Consider the following 22,556-nt stretch of genomic DNA (forward strand, 5'->3'; position numbering starts at 1 on the left):
AAATTAGAATAGAAAATTAATTATTCTTACCGTGGTTGAACGTTGTAAAGAAATACACTGACCTGAATAATAATCAAAAAAGATAAAATCAATTAAGATTACGACAACAAAATTAAATATTTGAAAGGGGTATGTTTATATAATTGAGATATAAGATTAAAAATACATTGAGAAAAAATTTGGAAAGAGATAAAGAGAAAGTTCATGCAGTTCTCCCGATGCAAGGCAAATTAAACACATGGTAACAAATTAATAATAATAATAATATTGATAATAGTAATAATAATAATAATAATAATAATAATAATAATAATAATAATAATAATATAACATACAGAAAATTGCACTACTGGGTACTGCACACATTCTACGCAAAACACTTTCAATACAGTAAACATAAGAGCACCACAGCAAACCACAGCACATACCCAAGGCGCACAGAGCTGAGCTCGGTAGTGAAGCGAAAGCAGGTTATAAAAATAAGACTACTGAACAATAATAATAATAATAATAATAATAATAATAATAATAATAATAATAATAATAATAATGATGATAATAATAATAATAATTATAATAATAATAATAACGACTTGCTATTCATGGACGAATTAAAGATGTTCACAAAATCTGAGGCAGAACTGGATAGACTAGTGCATTGTACAGATTAACTCCAATGTTCTTACAAGGTTTGGATTCACAAAATGTGCTACGATGGTGATGATGAAGGCAATTCAACCTCAATCCAGCCATAAATACCTGGGAATACTTGAGGCAGATGGAATCAAGTACAACAACATGAAGGAATGACAAAAAGAGAGTAACTGGGACGAGTGAGAAAAGTATTGTCTTGAAGGCCAAATGCCAGAACCATAATTTCGGCAATAAACTCGCTCGAACTCGCAGTAGTTCGGTATTGCGCCGAAATCTTGAAGTGGACAGGAGATGGATAGAAAGTCAAGAAAGCTCCTAACGATGCATGGAACCCATCGTCTACGTGCAGACACTGATTCCCTTTACATGAAGAGAGTAAAAGGAGGAACGAGGCTGATAAGTGTAGACGACTGTATGCATATCGAACTCGAGGGCTTAATGAGATATTTAGTCCAAAGTAAGGAAGCCTTGACAGTGACAGTTACGAACGACTGACAATTGAGAGCAGAAAAAAATGGAATACTAAGGAAGAAGTACAAGAAGGACATGAAGAATTACACAAGAAGGGACTACATAATCAATTCCACATAGTTACAACAGAAGATACTGAAAAAATAGGTGCGATTGACCGATGAAAGGAACACTAGAAATAGCGATCCAGAACACAATACTGGCAGCGAAATATCAATCGCTTGACACGAACTGGAGGGTCAATAATTGCCACTGAGCAAGTGTCTCCGCTATGCCGCATCTACAATACAATGAATGAAACCATTGCGTATATCACGAACGAATGCCCTAGAGTTTCACAAAACCACTACAAAAGGGAGAAACAAGACGCGGTATGAGCACAGACCGAAGAGACTGATGAAGTCAGAGACTAGCAAAACCATCTGGGATGTCCTAATCCAAACAGATCAGGTGCTACAGCATAACAGACCAGACCTTATGGTGGAGGACAAGGTGCACCACATATGCTATATTGTTGATGTTGCATGCCTCTTTGACCCACGAAATGTGCTACGATGGTGATGATGATGAAGGCAATTCAACCTCAATCCAGCCATAAATACCTGGGAATACTTGAGGCAGATAGAATCAAGTACAACAACATGAAGGAATGACAAAAAGAGAGTAACTGGGACGAGTGAGAAAAGTACATTGGATACTATATAGGTTATGAGCGATTGTGGTGTCAATTAGACCCCGAGGTTTCAGCTAATGCTGAGTAAGTGCTATGGACAGACTACAGTTGAGCTCCAGGTTCGGTGGTTATGCGAATAAGGGTTCCAACGTAGGTCATATATCAGCGTGTGAACATAATGAGATAAAATACCAAGGCTGTGTATAATATAGAATATTTATAAATAGAATGTATTACAGCTGTTTCTAGGATATTTATTATATCCCTTCATCGGATACGGTGAAGGGATATAATCGTCTCACACCGTCTACGATGAAGGGATATAATGAATATCCTAGAAACAACTGTAAGACATTCTATTTATAAATATTCTATATTATACATAGCCTTGGTCTTTATCTCATAACGAAAAATAAATCCTTATATATATATACATGTACATATAAGCAAGTATGTGTATGTTATGGGCGTATTACAGTTCTTTTATATTATGGTTATGTGACAACGTATCTGATATTATAATTTTTTTTTTTTTCGGCTATGGAAAAATTGATGCTTCTCTGCTAATATTTCGTTATTTATACCATGGCAACGGCATAATTGCAAGCCTCAGATAATGAGCTCGCAATCCAATTATTTTACTTGTTTCTAGCGTCAAAACAGCAGAAGGTTGTCTGTAGTAAGATGAACTACGTCATTTAGTTATTAATGCTATTTTGTTTTTAAACTTCACTTAGAAATACATAAAATATGACTTATGTATATCGAGCAAAAACTTCAAAAACACATCCAAAATAAAACTATTTTACTTTTTAATCTTTCAAACATGAAACGAATCAAAGAATATGTTGTAGGTAGAGGTATATAAAGAAATATATATTTAGATATTTATTTTTGTTCTATATTTGAAAAATAAATAAATAAATAATGACGGAAATACAGGCAAAGGCGTTCCCACATTCATGATTATCTATCTATCTATCTATCTATTTATCTATCTATCTATCCGTCTGTCTGTCTGTCTGTATGTATGTCTGTTTGTCTGTCTATCTCTCTGTCTGTCCGTCTATCAACCTATCTGTCTGTCTGTCTGTCTTTCTGTCCGTCTTCCCGTCAGTTTGTCTGGCATGTCGATACACACATGCACAGAGACTCACGTGGAAAAGCACGAACACACACACGCAAAATAGATTCTGAGGAGAGGAGATAACAAGATAACGAGGCATCTAGTGGGTGTTAAATAGAAAGATTAGAAGTGTGAAGAATAAATATTTGCTTATTTTTCATCCGTGTTTTGTCTTTTAGAGCAGCTGTGTATTTTCATATAAGAATGTTTTCAGAAATTTATGGGAAGGATATTTCGAATATATTTGTCAGGGGTAACGCTGTATTTGCATATAGTTTCTCGAAGAGTAATATAACATATCTTGTTTTCTTTGGGTCTGTGAGCTTAAATGCATATTCAGCACACAAGGAATGTGGTTGTTTATATTTGTACAACGATTATTACGAAGTGCTTCGCTAATTGTGAGTCATAAATTTATACTTTCTCCGACCAATCCGAAACAAACAGTTTTCATCCTAGAAAAATACTCTCTTCCTTCTGTACATCAATGACGTGCATCGCATGCAACAGCAGCCACATTTGCTCACATAATACACTCCTTAATTATTTCCAAATATGTTTCATCTATTATCACCTCGCAGCCTATATCGAGCCCGCAAATAATATACAGGCTACTTAAACAGTGAGTATATACCGATGGTGTCTGTGTACAGACACACACACATATGCATACATGTGTTTGTATATATATATATATATATATATATATATATATATATATATATATATATATATATATATATATATATATATATATATATATGTATAGGAGGGAGAATATACAAATAATAACAACAGACGAGGACAGGTGGTGTAAATAACAAAAGTATATATATATATATATATATATGTGTGTGTGTGTGTGTATGTGTGTGTGTGTGTGTGTGTGTATGTATGCATATACATGTATGTCTGTATATATATATATATATATATATATATATATATATATATATATATATATATATATATATATATATATATATATATATATTTATGTGTTTCAGCCAAGTGGCTGCGGTCATGCTGGTGCATATATAAAGTATGGGGGTTTAATTCACAGGTGATCTAGACGATTAGGTACGCTAGGTAAGTGCTGTAACGGACTCCAAGATAATAGCCGAGAAAGTAGTTATGGACCCATTGCAGATTTCTGATATAGCGGATGTATAATTGTTAAGGAGGAAAAAAAAAACGTTCAGGCAGGTCAAACTTCTCGAGTAATATACATAATTATTATTACTGCAAAAAATTCAATTTCTTACGGCTGTTTCTGGGACGTGCTAGAATATGGGATATTCTGTCATTGGAGATGAATAAGGAAAATGAGAAGTGGGTAGATTAATTAAATGACGACATAGAAGGCGGGAGTAAAAGAATAAGGAGATGACGAGAGAGAAGAAAAAAAACATAAAAGTCATATTTTTTTACATTTTACTTTCTTCTTCACTCTTTACCCATGCCTTCTATGTTGTCATTTCATTAATCTATACCCTTCTAATGTTTCCTATGTTTTCTCTGATGAGAGAATATCCCATACTCTGGGATATCTCAGAAAAGGTAGTAAGAATTTCAACTTTTTCCAATAATAATAATGTATATTAGTTGAGATGCTTTAACGTTTGTTGTCCTCTTTAACAAATATAAGTAAATAAATACACACACACACACACACACACACACACACACACACACACACACACACACATATATATATATATATATATATATATATATATATACACACATATATGTACAAACATTTAGAGGTGATTAAGTGATACTTGTGTCTATTTGAGAAGACGTCATTCATCCTCTTTATTAGCCTTGGCCCTTTATATATGCCATGAAGTAAGATTGTGTGAGTGAATGACGTCGTGTACGAACACTGAAGTACTGCCAAGTAAATGATATTATAGATATAACAGGAATAGTATCAACGCTAAAAAGAGTTTATGTTGTACACCAGATAACAGCACGAGTGAATAATAAAAATAACATCACAAATAGAAATTGAATGTTCATAGTGTTTCGGGATAAGGAAACAACAAAACAATTAAGAAACAATATTTCAGGTAATGAAAAATGCATACAGTCACTTAGAACGAACGGAAATGGTAGAAGAGAATTAGATGCACTTAGAACACATAGACAACTCTACAAGGAGGCACGTGGAAGAAAGTGGTCAATTCATTAGTGCACATACGCGTTATCATATATATATATATATATATATATATATATATATATATATATATATATATATATATATATATGTATATATATATACGTACATACGAACACTTGCATGTATCTGTATTCATATATATATATATATATATATATATATATATATATATATATATATATATATATATATATATATGTCTATGATTCTCTTTTATGATTGCTCTATGTATAGCTGGTTGTGTGTAAGTGCAAAGTGACTAACTAACAAACAACGAAAGAAAAAGTATGTGCAACAGAGGTATAAATCATCCAGAAAATAAATTGTAAGATAAAAAAAAAAGTATGTATTCCAGCAATTAAAAAAAAAATCGACAGAACTATACGAACGGAAAAGGAAGACAAGCGTGGAAAAAACAGCATATTAACATTAAATTACACACGCACACACTCATATATCAGTACACAAATACTTTATTCATATATATGTATGTTTGCATGTAAATATATTTACACACATATATATACATATACATACGAAAAGATATACATACGAATACAGCTATATAACATTCACACAAATATCTATGTCTAAATGTGCTAGCTTACACGTATATATTTCTATTTCGGCTGTATATATTTGATCTTTGTTTCTTCATGTGTATCTTCACAGCAGTAAATATTTTTCTTGTATCTCAGTGTTTCTGTACTTATAAATTATATTAAGAAAATAAGGTTCAAATGTGAAAAAGAAATATGAAAGAAAACAGAAAACTATTAGAAAGAATCATACTGAAAGAAACCAAAATAATGACGTGATAGTATTTTTGGAACGTTTGAAAAGATGAAAATAAATACAAGAAATAAAATGGCTTTGTATTGTAGATGAAAACGGCTACGCTTCAACGAAAAAATACAGTAATCTTTTATACATAATCATACACATTTTCGGTTCAGTTATATATATGTAAATATGTATATGCATATGTATATGCATATTTATATATATATATGAATACATATATGTAAGTACGTATATATATATTTGTGTATATGTATGTATATATATATATATGTATATATATATATATATATATATATATATATATATATATATATATATATATATATATATATATATATATATATATATATATATATATATATATATATATATATATATGTGTGTGTGTGTGTGTGTGTGTGTGTGTGTGTGTGTATATATATATATATTTATATATATATATGTGTGTGTGTGTGTGTGTGTGTGTATGTGTGTGTGTGTGTGTGTGTGTGTGTGTGTGTGTGTGTGTGTGTGTGTGTGTGTGTGTGTGTGTGTCACTTATGGAACCCTGAAGTTTCACGATCGGCCGTATTTTTAATCAATACAATGGAATGATGGAACGAACTAGCGGAAAAATGATTTAAACATCTACAGTATGAACCCCAGCATGATTTCGATGAACAATCGATAGTCAGATAATTTGTATACTGTACATTATGTTTTCCATTCCAATTGAACACTAGTTACCTTTTACTATTATTGAAGTAACACGTATTTCTAATTAGTATTTTTATCGGCTCCAGAGATTTGCAAAAGAAACCTAAAATCGGAGAATGACATTCAGTGAACAAAGAATATAAAGCGACCTAATTAAAAATAGCTGGTCATTTAGTTAACCGAATTGCCCTTGATAACTATTCTTGTCTCTGATAAAGCAAATAGTTTTTCCTGTTCGACTGAGAGTAAAAACGATGTTAAAAAAAAACGGAAATATGTTTTTGCAGCATTCTCACAAATGTCTCGTGACCTATGAATTTGTTTTGAATAGAAATTCCTCAGTTTGAAGAGTACTGGCTTAAAAGAATAATCACTGGGTACTGTCACAGTAACTACTTGCACATTAAAAACATTTCATCATACAGAATGGACATTCCCTTCATACAAAATTGATAGCACTGTAACGGCTTCCCAACGGTCACTTTCTAAAACATTATATCATTTCAACTACTAATTTAATGGAAAATAAATACTTATAAGTAATAAATACTTATAGTATATACATATATGTGTGTGTGTGTGTATACATATATTCATATGTACATGCATACATACTTACATACATGCATACACTCACACATACCACACACATATGCGTAATTACATACTTACATACTGTTATGTCTCAACGCTACTGCTATCTAGTACTTTCGGATGGTCTCTACTCAACCGCTATACAAGTGCTACTCGACTGCTACTCAACACACCTACCACGGCCAGACTACCTTTATTTATATGTCATGGGAGACCCTACTTCTTCGCCTGGGAGCGTCGACACAACACAAACATACATATAGGGAAATGGTGAAAAAGAGAAACAAATGAAGATATTTATTTTCCAATGTTACCACTCTTCTGGAAAATGGAATACTGTGATTTGCGTTTCAGCTGGTTGCCATTTCTGTAGATAGATTCATCATAAAGACATATCTTCCATTGATGGATTTCATTTATTTGTAACGTATAGTCACTTCTTCTTAAACTCGTCGTGTTAGTGCTGATATTTATGCTTTAGCCTTCTTCTGAGACGGAAACATTCTTTCCTCGTTCAATTTCCAAATCCAATAAAGTCAGCATTTCTAGTAGATGTGGTAAAACTTATGCGATGTCAGATATGTGACCTCTAACTCTGTTCTTCCTGGAAAATTAAAGAGTTCATTGCCATTGTTTTGGTATACTCGTGTATGTAACACCTGGACATTCAGACAATTTGATTACAAAAATCGATATCCTCGAAGCCGTCTTGAAATATACTGATATACAACTGTTCACAGTAATTTGCTGAGTGAGTTTAGAGCATTTATTTACAGTGATCAGCTTTAGAAATATATAATATCTAATCATTGCTAGAATAATGGATCTCGTGTAGCAATTTATAGCAAGGATATTTTTTCACGTGTTTGTGAAAATATATGTAATACTATGGCTTCAACAAGAAAAGAGATATGCCGGAGTTGGTTTGATTGTCATATTGTAGTAGGATAGTTATTTGCACGGGCAAATAACTATCCTGAAATATAGTTAATTAAGCCATGATATTCACATCTTATTTTCCTATTAATCTACACCAGAATGTTTGTTTTATCAAGCATGCCCTCTGTTAAGCAATGTAAAATCAAGTTCAAGAGAGAATTTGCTGAATTTTTAAGAAGTGAAGCCAAACAGTAATGACCTCCTTGGATGCATAACTTAGTACAACACAATAACAATTTTATTTGAGAAATATATAGTTATTCGATATTAAATTAAAATAGATATCTACAACTCAAATAGCATTCTGTGTATTTAACATATATGCCATTATATTCTTAATGTAACAAGTAAAGCTATTGTAATTCATCTTATCCATCCGATGGAAATTACCTTCAAGTAATTTTGTGGGCTAGTAATCATATATTCTCTTAGGATATATTTGTATAATTGAAAACCTACAATACAGGCACTAATTAAATTCCAAGAGTGTGGAGAATTAGAAAGTCCAAACGTTTTCTATTTTGACGGCCTGAATATTTTAAACTATCTTAAAGATAGTTTGAAGAAGATGAAACATATACTAATTATATTGGCAATTTAAAACTGGATTAATTATTTCGTAATTTATAAATTAGAAGCCAGACGACGCTAATCTAATTGGTGGAATTATGGCGTTTTGTGTAGGCTATTGTTTTGCAAATGAGTTATAAGAAAAGCGACGATTACATAGTAAATAATATTCTGAATAGTATCTAAAATTAAGTGGTCTTTGATTGATTATTTTTTTGTCATGAGGCAAAAATCAATGATTAAAAATCTCTGTAGAATCGAATTGCTTAAGACTATCGATCAATGAATGAAATTTTAAACTTAAAAGGCAAAATGAATGGTATCAATTGTTAAGGTCACTTAATTGTACACTGTAGAAGCTATAAACACGGGGGAAAGGGATGTGATGGAGGATTCTAAGAAGAAGGAAATAACAGAACAAGGAAGCACACAGAGATGCGAACAGGGAAAGCCTAGTGTGAATGGGAGAGAGAGAAACAGAAAGCGAGAGAAAAAGAAAGAGAGAGACAAATAGAGAGGGAGAGAGACAAATAGAGAGAGTGAGAGAGAGAAAAATAGAGAGTGCCAAATAGAGAGTGAGAGAGAGAGAGCCAAATAGAGAGTGAGAGAGAAAGCGGAGATAGAAAACAAAAGGTATTGATACAAAACTTAGGCATGGTTAACTGGTTGATGTAATTGAACGACTCTTGAAAAGAAAATTAGCAAATACCTTTAATACAACAGACAAGCTCACTTGATGTGTGAAGGAAAGGACTAGGTTATTCCATAAATTAATGATTATCACATATAATACTGTCACTACAAATTTAATCCTTCCTTTTAGCACTTTATTTGATAATCTATTATTGATTTCCTCGCCCAATTATAAAATTATCTCTATTTCATTGTAAAAATCTTGCATGGGTTAATTAAACAATTTCTTAAGAACAATTCTGTATATATATATATATATATATATATATATATATATATATATATATATATATATATATATATATATATATATATATATATATATATATATATATATATATATATATATATATATATATATATATATATATATATATATATATATATATATATATATATATATATATATATATATATATATATATATATATATATATATATATATATATATATATATATATATATACATATATGTATATATATATATACATATACGTACATATACATATATGTATATATATATGTATGTTTGTATGTATTTAAATGTTTCTGTGCGTATGCGTGTATATATATATGTATATATATATATATATATATATATATATATATATATATATATATATATATATATATATATATATATATATATATATATATATATATATATATATATATATATATATATATATATATGCATATATACATAAATACATAAAATACATACACAAACATATATATCACACACAAGTAAATAAATTTCTCATAACTAATTAGCTAAACTAAAATCAATATTACAAAAACACAGCCACGATTTTTGGGGAGACCTTTAAAAAGCATAAAACGTTTACATAGGAACGTTTATGACTTTGTATTCATAATTGGAAAGATCGATCTATTCAGTTAAATTTCACATTTTGAGGTTTAATTAAGAAGAAGGGTGGCGTCCATTAACTTTTCAGGGTCTCTATCTTGAGCATTCTATGGATTAGATTCAGTTTGAAGATCCGTTCTTCAGTGACTGTAGGAAAACATGCACGATAAGACAAGCTTAAAAGTTTTATATTATGTGCATTAAAAACTGTGGACACGATTAGGGTGTGTCCCTGATTGTGATACTGTATATTTCACACGAAGATTAGAGACGAGTCGATTATTAGGTTTCCGTGCAAGTGGTGTGTTTCTATAATGTTTATATGTCATTGTAGACAATGACGACGCAGAGTTGCTGTGGATCAGAATACATCGTGTGTTGATTGTTACGAATATTAGCAAGCTAGACAAAATGCTTAGTGGCATTTCATCCGTCTATACGTTCTGAGTAAAATGACGCCGAGGAAGACATTGCCTTTCATCATTTCCGTGTCGATAAATCATTTATCAGTGTATACTGAAAGTGTTGGGGTGACATCCTGACACCGTTGTAGGATAGCAAGTCAACTGTCCTAAACCGTATAAAGGCGCATGCGTACTGCCAGCGATTGACAGTTTAGTGTGTACAGGCGCTTTTTGAGGACAGTCTTAGAAGTCGTTGTGAATAGATATTGTGTTACGTGTTCTTTGTTACTTATATTTAGATTGTTATAACCTTGGTATAAGTCCACGTTGTAAGGTGGCATATATAGTGAGTTCAAAGAAAGGCATAACAGTGACGACAAAGATGAGATGAAATACTTTAAAATTGGTGACAAATATATATATTTTTTTTTTTTTTACTATACAGAAATGGAAAGAATAGTTGAGAAGAAGGTATAATAAGTAAACGTTTAGCAAAAATAACATAGATGGTAAACGATTCTACTGGGAATACAACATACACCTAAAACAACAGAAAAACACAGTTTACGGAAGAGATTATGCGACATGAAGAGCCAATGCAATTTCTGTATGATATTTTTGACGCCCCGATACGAAAAGTAATAATCGAATCAACGAGTACAGTGACTAGGAAAAGAAAGCAAAGACAACGTTTGCGAGTAGACTGAAAACGAATAAAATATACCAATTTCTTCCCGGGGATTTGAAAAACAAAAGGGAGTGAGAGGTGGTATTAAAGAAAATAAAAGAAAGAAAAATATTGACTTCCAACGAAATTCAAACTCAAAAAGGGTAGATCATCTGGTGAAGTCCTGACACCTATTTAACAACAATTCAAGTGTACTAAACCGTATAAAGGCGTACATTATTTACATTTTACGGATATTTGTCCTAGTTGCAAGGAAAGCAAAGATGGTCAGATACGACGAAAGAATGAAGGGTTAATACCAGAGTAGGTTATTCAGAGTACAACAGAAAAGATTCTATAAAGATATAAAACGGAGAGTGTACAGATCAAAAGTTCATACAATATAACATTGAAAGTCAAATGTTTTGAAGTGACATCTGGAGCAAAGACAAGCAGCCCAAGAAGGATGCGGAATGGTTGCAAGAATTGAAACAAATAGTAGTCTGTCCAAAACAGGCGGTATTCGTCATTTCAGTTAGGGAAGTGAAAGAAATCAGAAAAAAAAACTCAACTCGAAGGCCCCGGGACCAGATGAAATTCAAGGTTACTGGATCAAAAGATTTGCTGAATGTCATGCACGAAGAGCTGCGCAACGCAATACCTTGTTAAATGCCGACCAAGAAACACCAGGGTGGTTGACATTGGGTAGAACAGTGCTGTGCCTGTAAAACATCGAAAAAGACAAAACGGCAGATAATTACAGGCTGATATCCTGTTTGCCATTTACGTGGAAGTTATTGACTGGAATACTAGCAGAGTCAACGTACCAACAACTAGAAAAAAATGAAGTCCTGCCACATGAGCAGAAGGTTGCAAGCGTAAGTGCAGAGGTACCAAGCATCAACTCCTGATAAATATAACTGTACTCAGAGAGTGCAAGAGGAGGAAAACTTAGCCATGACATGGATTGACTATCGTAAGGCGTACCATATGATTCCACATTCTTGGATTATGGAGTGTATGAACCTGTTTGGGATTGCATCGGATGTTGAGCGATTGCTTGGAAAATGTATGGCCAATTGGAGAACGGACCTGGCAGCATACGAAAGAAGTTTAGGGAGAGTAAAAGTTAGGAGGGAGTCTTGCAAGGAGACTGACTGTCCCCACGGATCTTTGTACTGTGCTTGATACCACTGACACTGATTCTGAGGAAAGCAAAACCTGGGAATGTATTCAAAAGCCGCCAAGAAAAAGTCAACCATTTGTTATTCATGGATGACCTCAATCTTTATGGTAAAGATGAAGCCGACGTCAGTTCCCTCGTTGATACGGTGTATACCATCAGTGCTGATATCAGAATGGAGTTCGGACTGAGAAAGTGTGGTGTGGTGTGTTAGTATTGAAGAGATGCAAAGTCAAATGTATTGACGGACTAACGATAGCGTCGGGTGAGGTTATGAAGTAGATAGAGACGGGCTATAAGTACTTGGGGATTTTGGAAATGGATAAATTGATGGAGAAAGAAATGACAGAAAAAATTAACGTGGAACACTTGCGCAGACTGAGATTGATACTTTAAGTCGAAATTAAACGGATGCAATAAGATCGAAGCTACCAACACGTGGGTGGTTTCACTCCTTAGATATGGAGCAGGGGTAATCGCATGGACAAATACGAACTAAACAGCGTAGACATAATGTCAAGGAAGTTGCTAACTAGATATTGGTCACTCCACCCAAAAAGTGACACAGGCAGACTGTGTGTATCAAGAAAGAGAGGGAGAAGAGTACTTATTGGATGCGAATGCAGTATTAGAGCAGAAGAAAACAACATAGCATGATATGTAAAAAAAAAAAGGCCACAGAACCGCTAGAAGTGATTTAAAACCGGACACGGAAGCTCTAATCTGTGCTGCCCAAGAGCAAGCACTAAGAACAAAAAACATAAAATACAGAATAGATAGAATATCAGAAAGTGATAAGTGCAGAATCTGTGGACAAAACGGTGAAACCGTAAGGCATATCACCAGCCAATGTACGCCACTAGCCCAGAAGGAATATAAGAGGCGTCCCGACAATATAGCCAGGCTTGTCCATTGGTAACTTTGGACACTTTGTCCATTGGACACAAGTATGGACTTGACAGAGCACAAACCTGAAGACAGTGTCGAAAATAATAATGTAAAGATCCTATGAGATTTTATGATTCAGTGCGACCATAAGCTAGAGAATTAGAATCCAGACATAGTGTTGATTGAGAAAGACAACAAACTATGCTGGATCATGCCCAGCTGACAAACAGGTGTGTGAATGGATAGGTTTATCAGTGTGTGTATGTAGATAGAAAGTTAGTAGTAAGTCAGAGACAGTGGGGTTTGAAGAGGGTATAAAAATGGGTGGCTGTGACTGTGTGAATGGGTGAGTGTTTGGTTGTGTGTGTATGTGTTGACATGTGCGCGTAGATGGTTGGGGAATATGTACATGAGTGTGTACACGTGTATGGGTGCGTGTGTGTGTGTCTTTCTCTCTCACTTTGTATCTCTCCCTCTCGCTGTATACATATGTGTGCGTGTGTCTGTTTGTTCGTGTGGGATGTGTGTGGGTGGGATGTTTGTGGGTGATGTGTGGAGGGAATCTGCGTGTGAGTGTGTTGAAGTGTATGTATGAGCGTTTAAATATGTGAATGTGCGTGCGTTGTGTGTGTTGTGAGTGCGGAGGTATATGTGCGTTCATGTGTAAGTGTGTACGTGCATGTGTGTATTTGTGCGTGTGTGTGTTTGTGTGTGTGCGTGTGTGTGTGTGCTTGTGTGTGTGTGTGCGCGAGCATGTTTGTATGTGTGTCCGTGCAAGCATGTGTATGTGCGTTCACACATGTTTATGGTTGCATGTATATGTCTCTCTCTCTCTGTCACACACACACACACTTTCTCTCTTTCTTTCTCTCTCTCTCTCTCTCTCTCTCTCTCTTTCTCTCTCTCTCTCTCTCTCTCTCTCTGGCTTTATAAATACAATCATACATAGATACATACACCTAGAATGCAAGCAATATTTTTAAAATATATGAATCATAAGCCATTTAAGTGCTCATTGAATTGAAACCATTCAAAATATCTTATCACCATGAATCACACTACCAATTTCAGACAAGGAGTATTCTTCGAGTAATGTGATAGGATATATTCTCATTTTACCTACATGGAATTTCTCTTCAATATGAATTTATACATGCTGGAGTGTTTACATTCATAAAATATCGATATATGTGAAATATGATAGACTATTGTTAATTTCCAAATGATAATGAAGCTGAAGACGACAGCTGGTAATATGATGTTGCTGATGATGTTTAATCCTAGGTCGCACATATGACGAAATATGCTTCTATCGTATCCATGCGTTGTTCTTGTTAAGAGACATTGAATCCAAGACTGTACTATACAGCATCTCGTATCCAATACGAAGTTTAGGCTTAGGAAGATTTAGCTGTTATTTTTCTAGCGAGAACAGAGTCCAGCTCACAACTATATTGAATATTATTTTATTGCTGCATGTATATTTGGAAAGCTTAAACAGAGAAATGTCTTAAATTGAATGATCGAGTCGACAATTTTGGGTCGAAAGTATAACTGAGAAAGGAAATATCGTATATTGACGACATATTAATTGAAGTAAGTATCATATCTATTTATCTGAGAAAAGGGATACTTGTGGACGGTGCACTTGCAGTAAATTAGTGACACAGAAATGCTGTTTTATCTTTATATATATATACATACAGGGTGCGTAATGTATTTGAGGACATACATTTTTGGGGATCATTTTAGTAATTTTTGCTAACACTTTATAATCTTTAGTTCAGAAAATAATAATGGTAGACCCTCAGCTTACTCAAAAAATGAAGAGGCATGCTGTTATTGTAGTTATAAATGCTGAGCATAGTGATTTAGAAATATCTCGATTTCTTTTTAAGTTGCCAGATCTTTCGCCTATAAAGTTTATTAGTAGCAAGGAACTGAAGATGGAAACGTATCGACAGCATGAAAGCATAAAAAAAAAAAATTCTAAGAGCTCTGACATCATCAAGACACCTGAATTTATCCAGCACGTTCAACAGACCAGTGATTACAATCACAGAAATTCCATGAGGTCAATTGCAAAAGATCACCATCTGTCAGAAGGAACAATCAGAAATGCTGTCAACGAATACATCAGATATAAGTCTTATATGATGCGAAAAGGTAAATTTGTCTGAAAAAGCAAAAGAAAATAATTACAACAGATTTAAATGGCTCTTAAACAAACTAAAATATCCAGTAGAAGAAGATTTGATTTGTTTTTTTCTGAAACGAAAAAACCGTCGACCAAGATCAAGAAGTTAACAGAAGACATGACATGGTTATGAGCAGACCCTTCTGAAGTTCCAAGTGTTATGCATACACAATTTCCTGCAAGTCTCATAGTTTTAGCGATTGTCAGCAATGAACGACATATGGTGTCTCATTACTTCTTTCCACAAGGCCATAAAGTTAACTCTGCCGCTTACATTGAGGTCCTGGAAATAATTGTTAAACCCTCGATAAACAGTGTAAGATGGATGGCTGAAAATGTTCATGATCATATAACCACTACCATTTGGCCCCTTAATTCCTCAGATCTCAATCCATTGGACTATTACATGTAGGGCGTTGTTGAGAGAGAGGTCAACGAACGCGCCCGTAACACGGAAGAATCTATGAAAGCTACAATAGTCAGAGTAATGTCCAAAATGAACCAGGACTACTTGATTCGAGCATGTAGATCTCATATAGAAGCAGTTACTGAAGGAGAAGATGGCTTTATTGAATAACATTATAAAAGACAAGGTTTAATTTTATCCTTATAGAATTTTCTGATTACTAAAATTATTATCTGTTATTATATATCCGTTTTATTTATAAACATGAACCTATCCTCAAATATCTTACCCTGTATATATATATATATGTATATATATATATATATATATATATATATATATATATATATATATATATATATATATATATATATATATATATATATATATATATATGTATGCATGTATGTATGTATCTATGTACGTATGTATTTATGTATGTATACCTACATACTTGTATACATAATGAAGTGTAGTTTTATTACAGATACTAATAAAGTTGGCATTATATCTGCAATATAAAAACAAAGAAATCTACTTAAATTTGGCGTTTCAACATTTACTTAAAATATCTTCGTTTTCTTTTTCTATATATACTTGTCATTAATACGATTTCCAAGAGAAGACAAAGGAGAAAATTGATATATGTAAATTGATATAATAGGTAATTTGGTTCCGTTTGCAATATACTATACTTAATTTAGCAGATAATTATATTTTTAGAACAGTAATACTGTTTTGAAAAAATGAGGTTTCATTTCAATCGGCTGCCTTCTAAGATATCTCAAGTCTTTATTTTGTTATCATTTCTATCTGTGAACACATTCTAAAACAAAGTTACACGATTCAACGTATTATTGCAGTTCTCCACATCTTCCCTAATAGGAATTTTCTATTTATTAAATGTTAATCAAACCAGGACATTCCGTTCGTATATATATTTCTCTATATATTGTACATATACCAATGCATTCTCCAGAATGTCCAACTCTTAAAAAAATGGTGAGATATGAAGGAGATTCTCAGCTATGTCTAGCAAGTGAAATGACCGCGTAGAGCCTCTGCATTAAATGGAATGGAATAATAATTGAATAAGGTTTTGATATTGATATCTTAGCAGGATTTCGTCATTAGGTTCTGAGTTCAAATTCCATCTAGGCCGCCTTTGTTTTTCATCCTTTCGCAATCGATTAAAAAGTACCAATTGAGCATCGGGGTGGATATCATCCACCCCATCGCCCGCTCAACTCTTCTGGCCTAGCGCCAAAGAGTGAAACCAATGTTTATACATTTAAAGGTGACGAGCTGTCAGAATCATTAGAACGCGGGACAAAATGCTTAGCGAGATTTTCTCCGTCTATATTGGTACACCATCCCCAAAAAAATCATACCTCGTACCAAAATTTGAATCCTAATATATTTCGTAATGTTTGTAAATGTAGAAAATACAGATTTAACCCTTATGTAAGATAAGGAAAACAGTAATAAATTGTAGAATATAATATTCCTTAGAAAATATTGTATATTATCAGCATGCAATTAAACTTTTTTGAGATACGCTATGCTTTTGAACAGCGAAGGAAGCAACGAGTAGAATAAGTTATTCAATAATTACATGCGTCTTGGTGAGTCTGTGCATGTAAGTCTATACCAACAAATATCTGTAAAAATATAAAGTGAATCTTTATATACTTGTGCAAGCGCGGGAAACGTGTGCCTGTGTATTTTCATGATTCCGGGTTCAGTCCCACTGCGTAGCATCTTGCGCTAGTGTCTTCTATTATAGCTTCGGGCCGAGCAAACCCTTGTGAGTGGATTTGGGAAACGGAAAGTGAAAGAAGTCCATCGATTATATGTGTGTGTGTGCGTGTGTGCGTGCGTGCGTGCGTGCGTGCGTGTGTGTGTATGCATGTATTTGTTTGTCTGCGTTTGCCACCCACGCCATCGCTTGGCAACCGATGTTGTTATCTTAACGTCTCCGTAATAAGCGGTTCAGCAAAAGAGACCTATAAAATAGGTACTAAGCTTACAAAGAATAAGTCCTGGTGTCCATTTGTTCGAATAAAGGCGGTGCTCCAGCACGGCCGCAGTTAAATGACTGAAACAAGTAAAAGAATAAAAGAATACCCTTATAAACCAGTGTTTAAGTATGTAAATGTTAGTTCTTGCGTGTCACTGAATTTTCTGCATATAAGCAGGTGTACGAATGTATTGCAAAGATTATTTATCAATATTTCCTGTCGTAAAATGTAGCTTATCCGCGACAAAATTGTTATGCATGTTGTATTTTCAGACAGTGATGTAGCAAGACACCTCCCATTGATAAGCTTCGGGATGAAGTCACCTGGTAGGATGAAGTCACCTATTAGGATGAAGTCACCTGGTAGGATGAAGTCACCTGGTAGGATGAAGTCACCTGGTATGGGATTTCCGGTGCCCATGACAGACGATTCTCGTCTTCAATATATGTCTTTCTATGTATCAAGCGCCTGTGTGAGAGGATCTGTCAATGTAAATAGCGCAGTATTTGGTGTGCTAACAAAACCTCCATGTTAATTTATAATATGGATGCCTTTTTTATTAATACTGCTTCCGTCAGTAATAACTCTGATAAACCGGGTTTATGTTGTCTAGTGATGGAGGCATGTTTCCTAGTAGTTTTGGAGTACTGATTTCACAAATTGAAATGTGCATTATTCAACATTTCCGGTATTGCTACAATTTCTAAGGATAGATTTTGCTTCATAAAATGCAGAGCCAAGTAGGAATCTTGATATAACTTTGAAAACAGTTTTTCAATGAATTTTAAAGTAAATGCAACTACAAAAGTGAAAACAGATGTCATGATTTAAATGTTTTTCCTTTTTTTGTTTTTTTGTAAATTAAAGCCATCCAAATTGAGCAACTTTCACTATTATGAATCTAACTAGTTTTAAATCTCATAATGATGACAAGAGTGTTTTTTACACAATCAGATGTCAATAAATGACACACCTTTGTGGCTCTTGACATCATAAAATTCTTATATTTGTGGAATTTGTCTGCAAATATGACCACGATGTGGTTGATTTAGTGTAACTATTATTACGAACCAGATGAGACATGTTTTGTTGAACCATTAACTATTTCTTATGAAGTAGTTATTTTGAATGTGCAACTAATGTTTTAATTGTGAGGTTATATTTGTCAAGGTTACATTTTGTCAAGGATGTTCTAAGAACTATGGAAAGAATTTCATGGTCAAAGAACTATAGAGAGAATTTCATGCACTGTATAGACTTTGCTACTACAAATCTGCATTTGCTTACTTTATAACTGTTAACAAATTTTGAAAGAGGTGATAACTGGCTTGAATATAAGTTTCGTATTTCAAAACTATGGCCACTTGTGGGATAAGTAAATGCAAAAAGGGGGACTGCTGCTATATTTGTGAATGTTGTACTTTAAGTTGGCAACGAAACAATATCACATATTTTGAGAAGAATGCTTTCCTTGCTTTGGCATAGAACAGGGTGATGAAGAAAAAATCTGTCATCCCATTCTGTGTGTAAAACATGTGATGAAATACTGAAACACTGATAGTTTCTTGACTCAAATTCTTAAGCAGAAAGTTTCCATTTTTTTTTTTTTTTGTGAGAGAAAATTTAGGTTGGTGTATCTACTTGGGCGTCTACTGCTGAATGAGCAGGTTCTGAGGACCAAGTTTGGGGCTAAAAAGAAACAGAATGGAATGCTGTTCCTTTCAGATGTGCCTGATTTTCTTGGACACAGAACCTTTCTAATTATAAAGAAGTTGCGCTGATCCTGTTAACCAGATATTGAGAATTGGGCTGCAACATGAGTGTTAAAGTCTATTTTCTGAAAAGTCATCTGGACTGATTATCAGAGAAACAGTGCTATAAGTAATGCTCAAGGAGAAATATTTTACCAAGACATCGAGACCATAGAGACTAAGTACAAAGGTAGGTGGAATACAAGAATGATAGGCTCACTAATACTGGTCACTGCAAATATACCATTCCCGCAAACCAGCAAATAGAAATTCACTCCTTGTGTAGTTAAAACGCCTGTTGACAGAAATATCTAGCATAAGATTTGTAAATAAGCGTTTTGTGTAATATTTTTCTTTAGCAATAAAATTAAGTATTTCGTTTCTGTTTGTCTCTTATTTCAGCATTGCATTTAATGACAAAATAGAAAGATTTAAATTTAAAAAAATGAACTTTGGTTGAACGAAAATTAAGTGAGAAGCAAGATTTTTTCAGTTTCCGTCTGCCAAATCCACTCACAGAACTTTGGTCGGCCCAAGCTATAGTAGAAGACAATTGAACAAGGTGTCACGCAAATTTCTTAGGGGCTTTCTGAAACCAGCGCCATAATACTACGTACAACTAATTGGAAATAGGAAGACCACCAACAATCTTCTCGAAAAAGTTTCCTAGTGTCATCAATTAATTATGCAAGGAGCTGACCAGCCTTATTACTTATGGACAAACTATACATTTCTGTTTATTCAGAAAGTAAATTGCGTTCAGAAATGATCTCTGAAATTTTCTATCACGTCAAGTTTTCTTTTTAAGCAGAAATTAATTTCTTTACCAAAAATGTCACTTTTGACTTTAATGCAAAAATGGAATAGGAAAAGAGCACAAACCAAATAGTACTTGAGAGATGTTCTTTTGTTCGGAGACTAAACTGTAGAAAAAACAACTTGACGTGAAAGAAGAAAACTGCAGCATGTCATTGTAAGTCAATATCAAGTGAAAAACAAGCTCAAGAGAAATTATATTCAGAATTGTTCTTCTGTGCAATTAATCTTTAATAAACCGGCTGGCTCTTTGCGACATTATTGTCTAAAAACATGATATATCGCAGCAGCGAAATTTGACTGGCATTCGGTGACAGGATGACTACCACTGATGATTTCCAATACAATGAAATCACATATTATGGCAGTTCTGGTGACTATGAGAGATGATTCTCATCTGCTCTGATCTATATATCTGATTTTATACACCAAGCACTTATCTGAGAGGATCTCTCAAGGCTAGTATCGTATTATTTGATATTCTAACAAGACATCCATGTTAATTTGGATAAAAGACTCCTTTCCTTGGATAAAAGACTTCTTCCATTCTTTTATTATTTTATTTGCTTCAGACATTTTACTGCGGTCATGCTGGAGCACCGCCTTTAGTCGAGCAAATCGACCCCAGGACTTAGTCTTTGTAAGCCTAGTATTTACTCTCCCGGACTGTTCTGCCGAACCGCTAGGTTACAGGGACAAAAACACACCATCATGGATTGCCAAATGATGGTGTAGGGACAAACATAGACACACGCACACGCACGCACACATGCACACACTCACATACACACACACATACACACACACACACACACATATATATAAATTTAGATTCAAAATTGAATGTGACACTTAAGTTCAGGCGACAGAATATAGTATGCAATCACCTTTAAAATCCGTGTTGCTTTTATATATATATATATATATATATATACATATATATATATATATATATATATATATATATATATGTATGTATGTATGTATGACGTGCTTTTTCAGTTTCCGTCTACCATATCCACTCACAAGGCTTTGGTCGGCCCGATGCTATAGTTAAAATACGTGCCCAAGGTGCCACACAGTGGGACTGAACCCGGAAACATCTTGCACGTAAGCAAGCTTCTTACCTGTTCTCTATGCTCGATTGAAGTGAATTTTATAGCAAATTGACCAGCTTTTCAATAACCCTGTGGCACATTTTACGACCATAGAATGGGTATATTTGCAAGAACGGAAATGCTAAAATATCATCAACAAGTAGTGTTAGGGCAATAAGTTAGATAATCTATTCGCTACGTCAAAATAGAATGGTAATTGTTAACGATTTCAGTCACATACATAAGAAATATTTTTGGCTTGACTAAGTTTATTTCTACATCGATAGTAATTGAAACCAGTGAGAAATGTTCGTTATTTAAAATTAATAACAAACAAAAAACAATTAGATGTCTGTTTGTGAATAAGAATATCTAAGCAGTAATGACAAGCTATAATGTAAAGCGGTTTGTTCGATCTGCAACCTAATACCAATGCAATAAGTATCATTGGCTACCATAATGCAAAACTAATTTTGGCGTAAATAGCCCTTGTCAAAAACCTTTTTTTAGTATGATATATAGTGTAATCATTATATCAGTTAACTTTAGAAACATGAATGTGTTATTAGGAATTTTGATTTCATGTTTACCATTATTTATAGCTTTCATAAATAGAGTAGAGGAAAATATTGTAATATTAAAATCAGTATTTGGATGTTTTTCATACTGTTCGAAGGATAATTGTAAATTATATCTGCAAGCTACAGAAATTGTTAAGAGCATTTTAGTGTAACATGAGCTGGTAAACAATAAGACATCCATATATCTTGTATTAGATCTACATATTTGTGTGTTTGTGAATTTGTATACATAAATAATTGCATAAACGCAGGTACATATAGATATA

The 22,556-nt window shown here is 33.5% G+C and overlaps 1 protein-coding gene across 1 annotated transcript in view; it reads right to left on the bottom strand.

Moving 5' to 3' along the window:
• The window catches only part of LOC106874384 (glutamate receptor ionotropic, kainate 2), a 952,973-nt gene that overhangs the window by 919,379 nt on the left and 11,038 nt on the right, over nt 1-22,556 (bottom strand). Inside the window, exon 2 of the mRNA XM_089347991.1 lies at nt 31-62. The gene's annotated coding sequence lies outside the window, so the exon portion shown is untranslated. The remainder of the gene's footprint in view (nt 1-30; nt 63-22,556) is intronic.

This window comes from Octopus bimaculoides, chromosome 2 (genome assembly GCF_046866305.1).
Source record: "Octopus bimaculoides isolate indiv1 chromosome 2, ASM4686630v1, whole genome shotgun sequence".
NCBI classification, from domain to species: domain Eukaryota; kingdom Metazoa; phylum Mollusca; class Cephalopoda; order Octopoda; family Octopodidae; genus Octopus; species Octopus bimaculoides.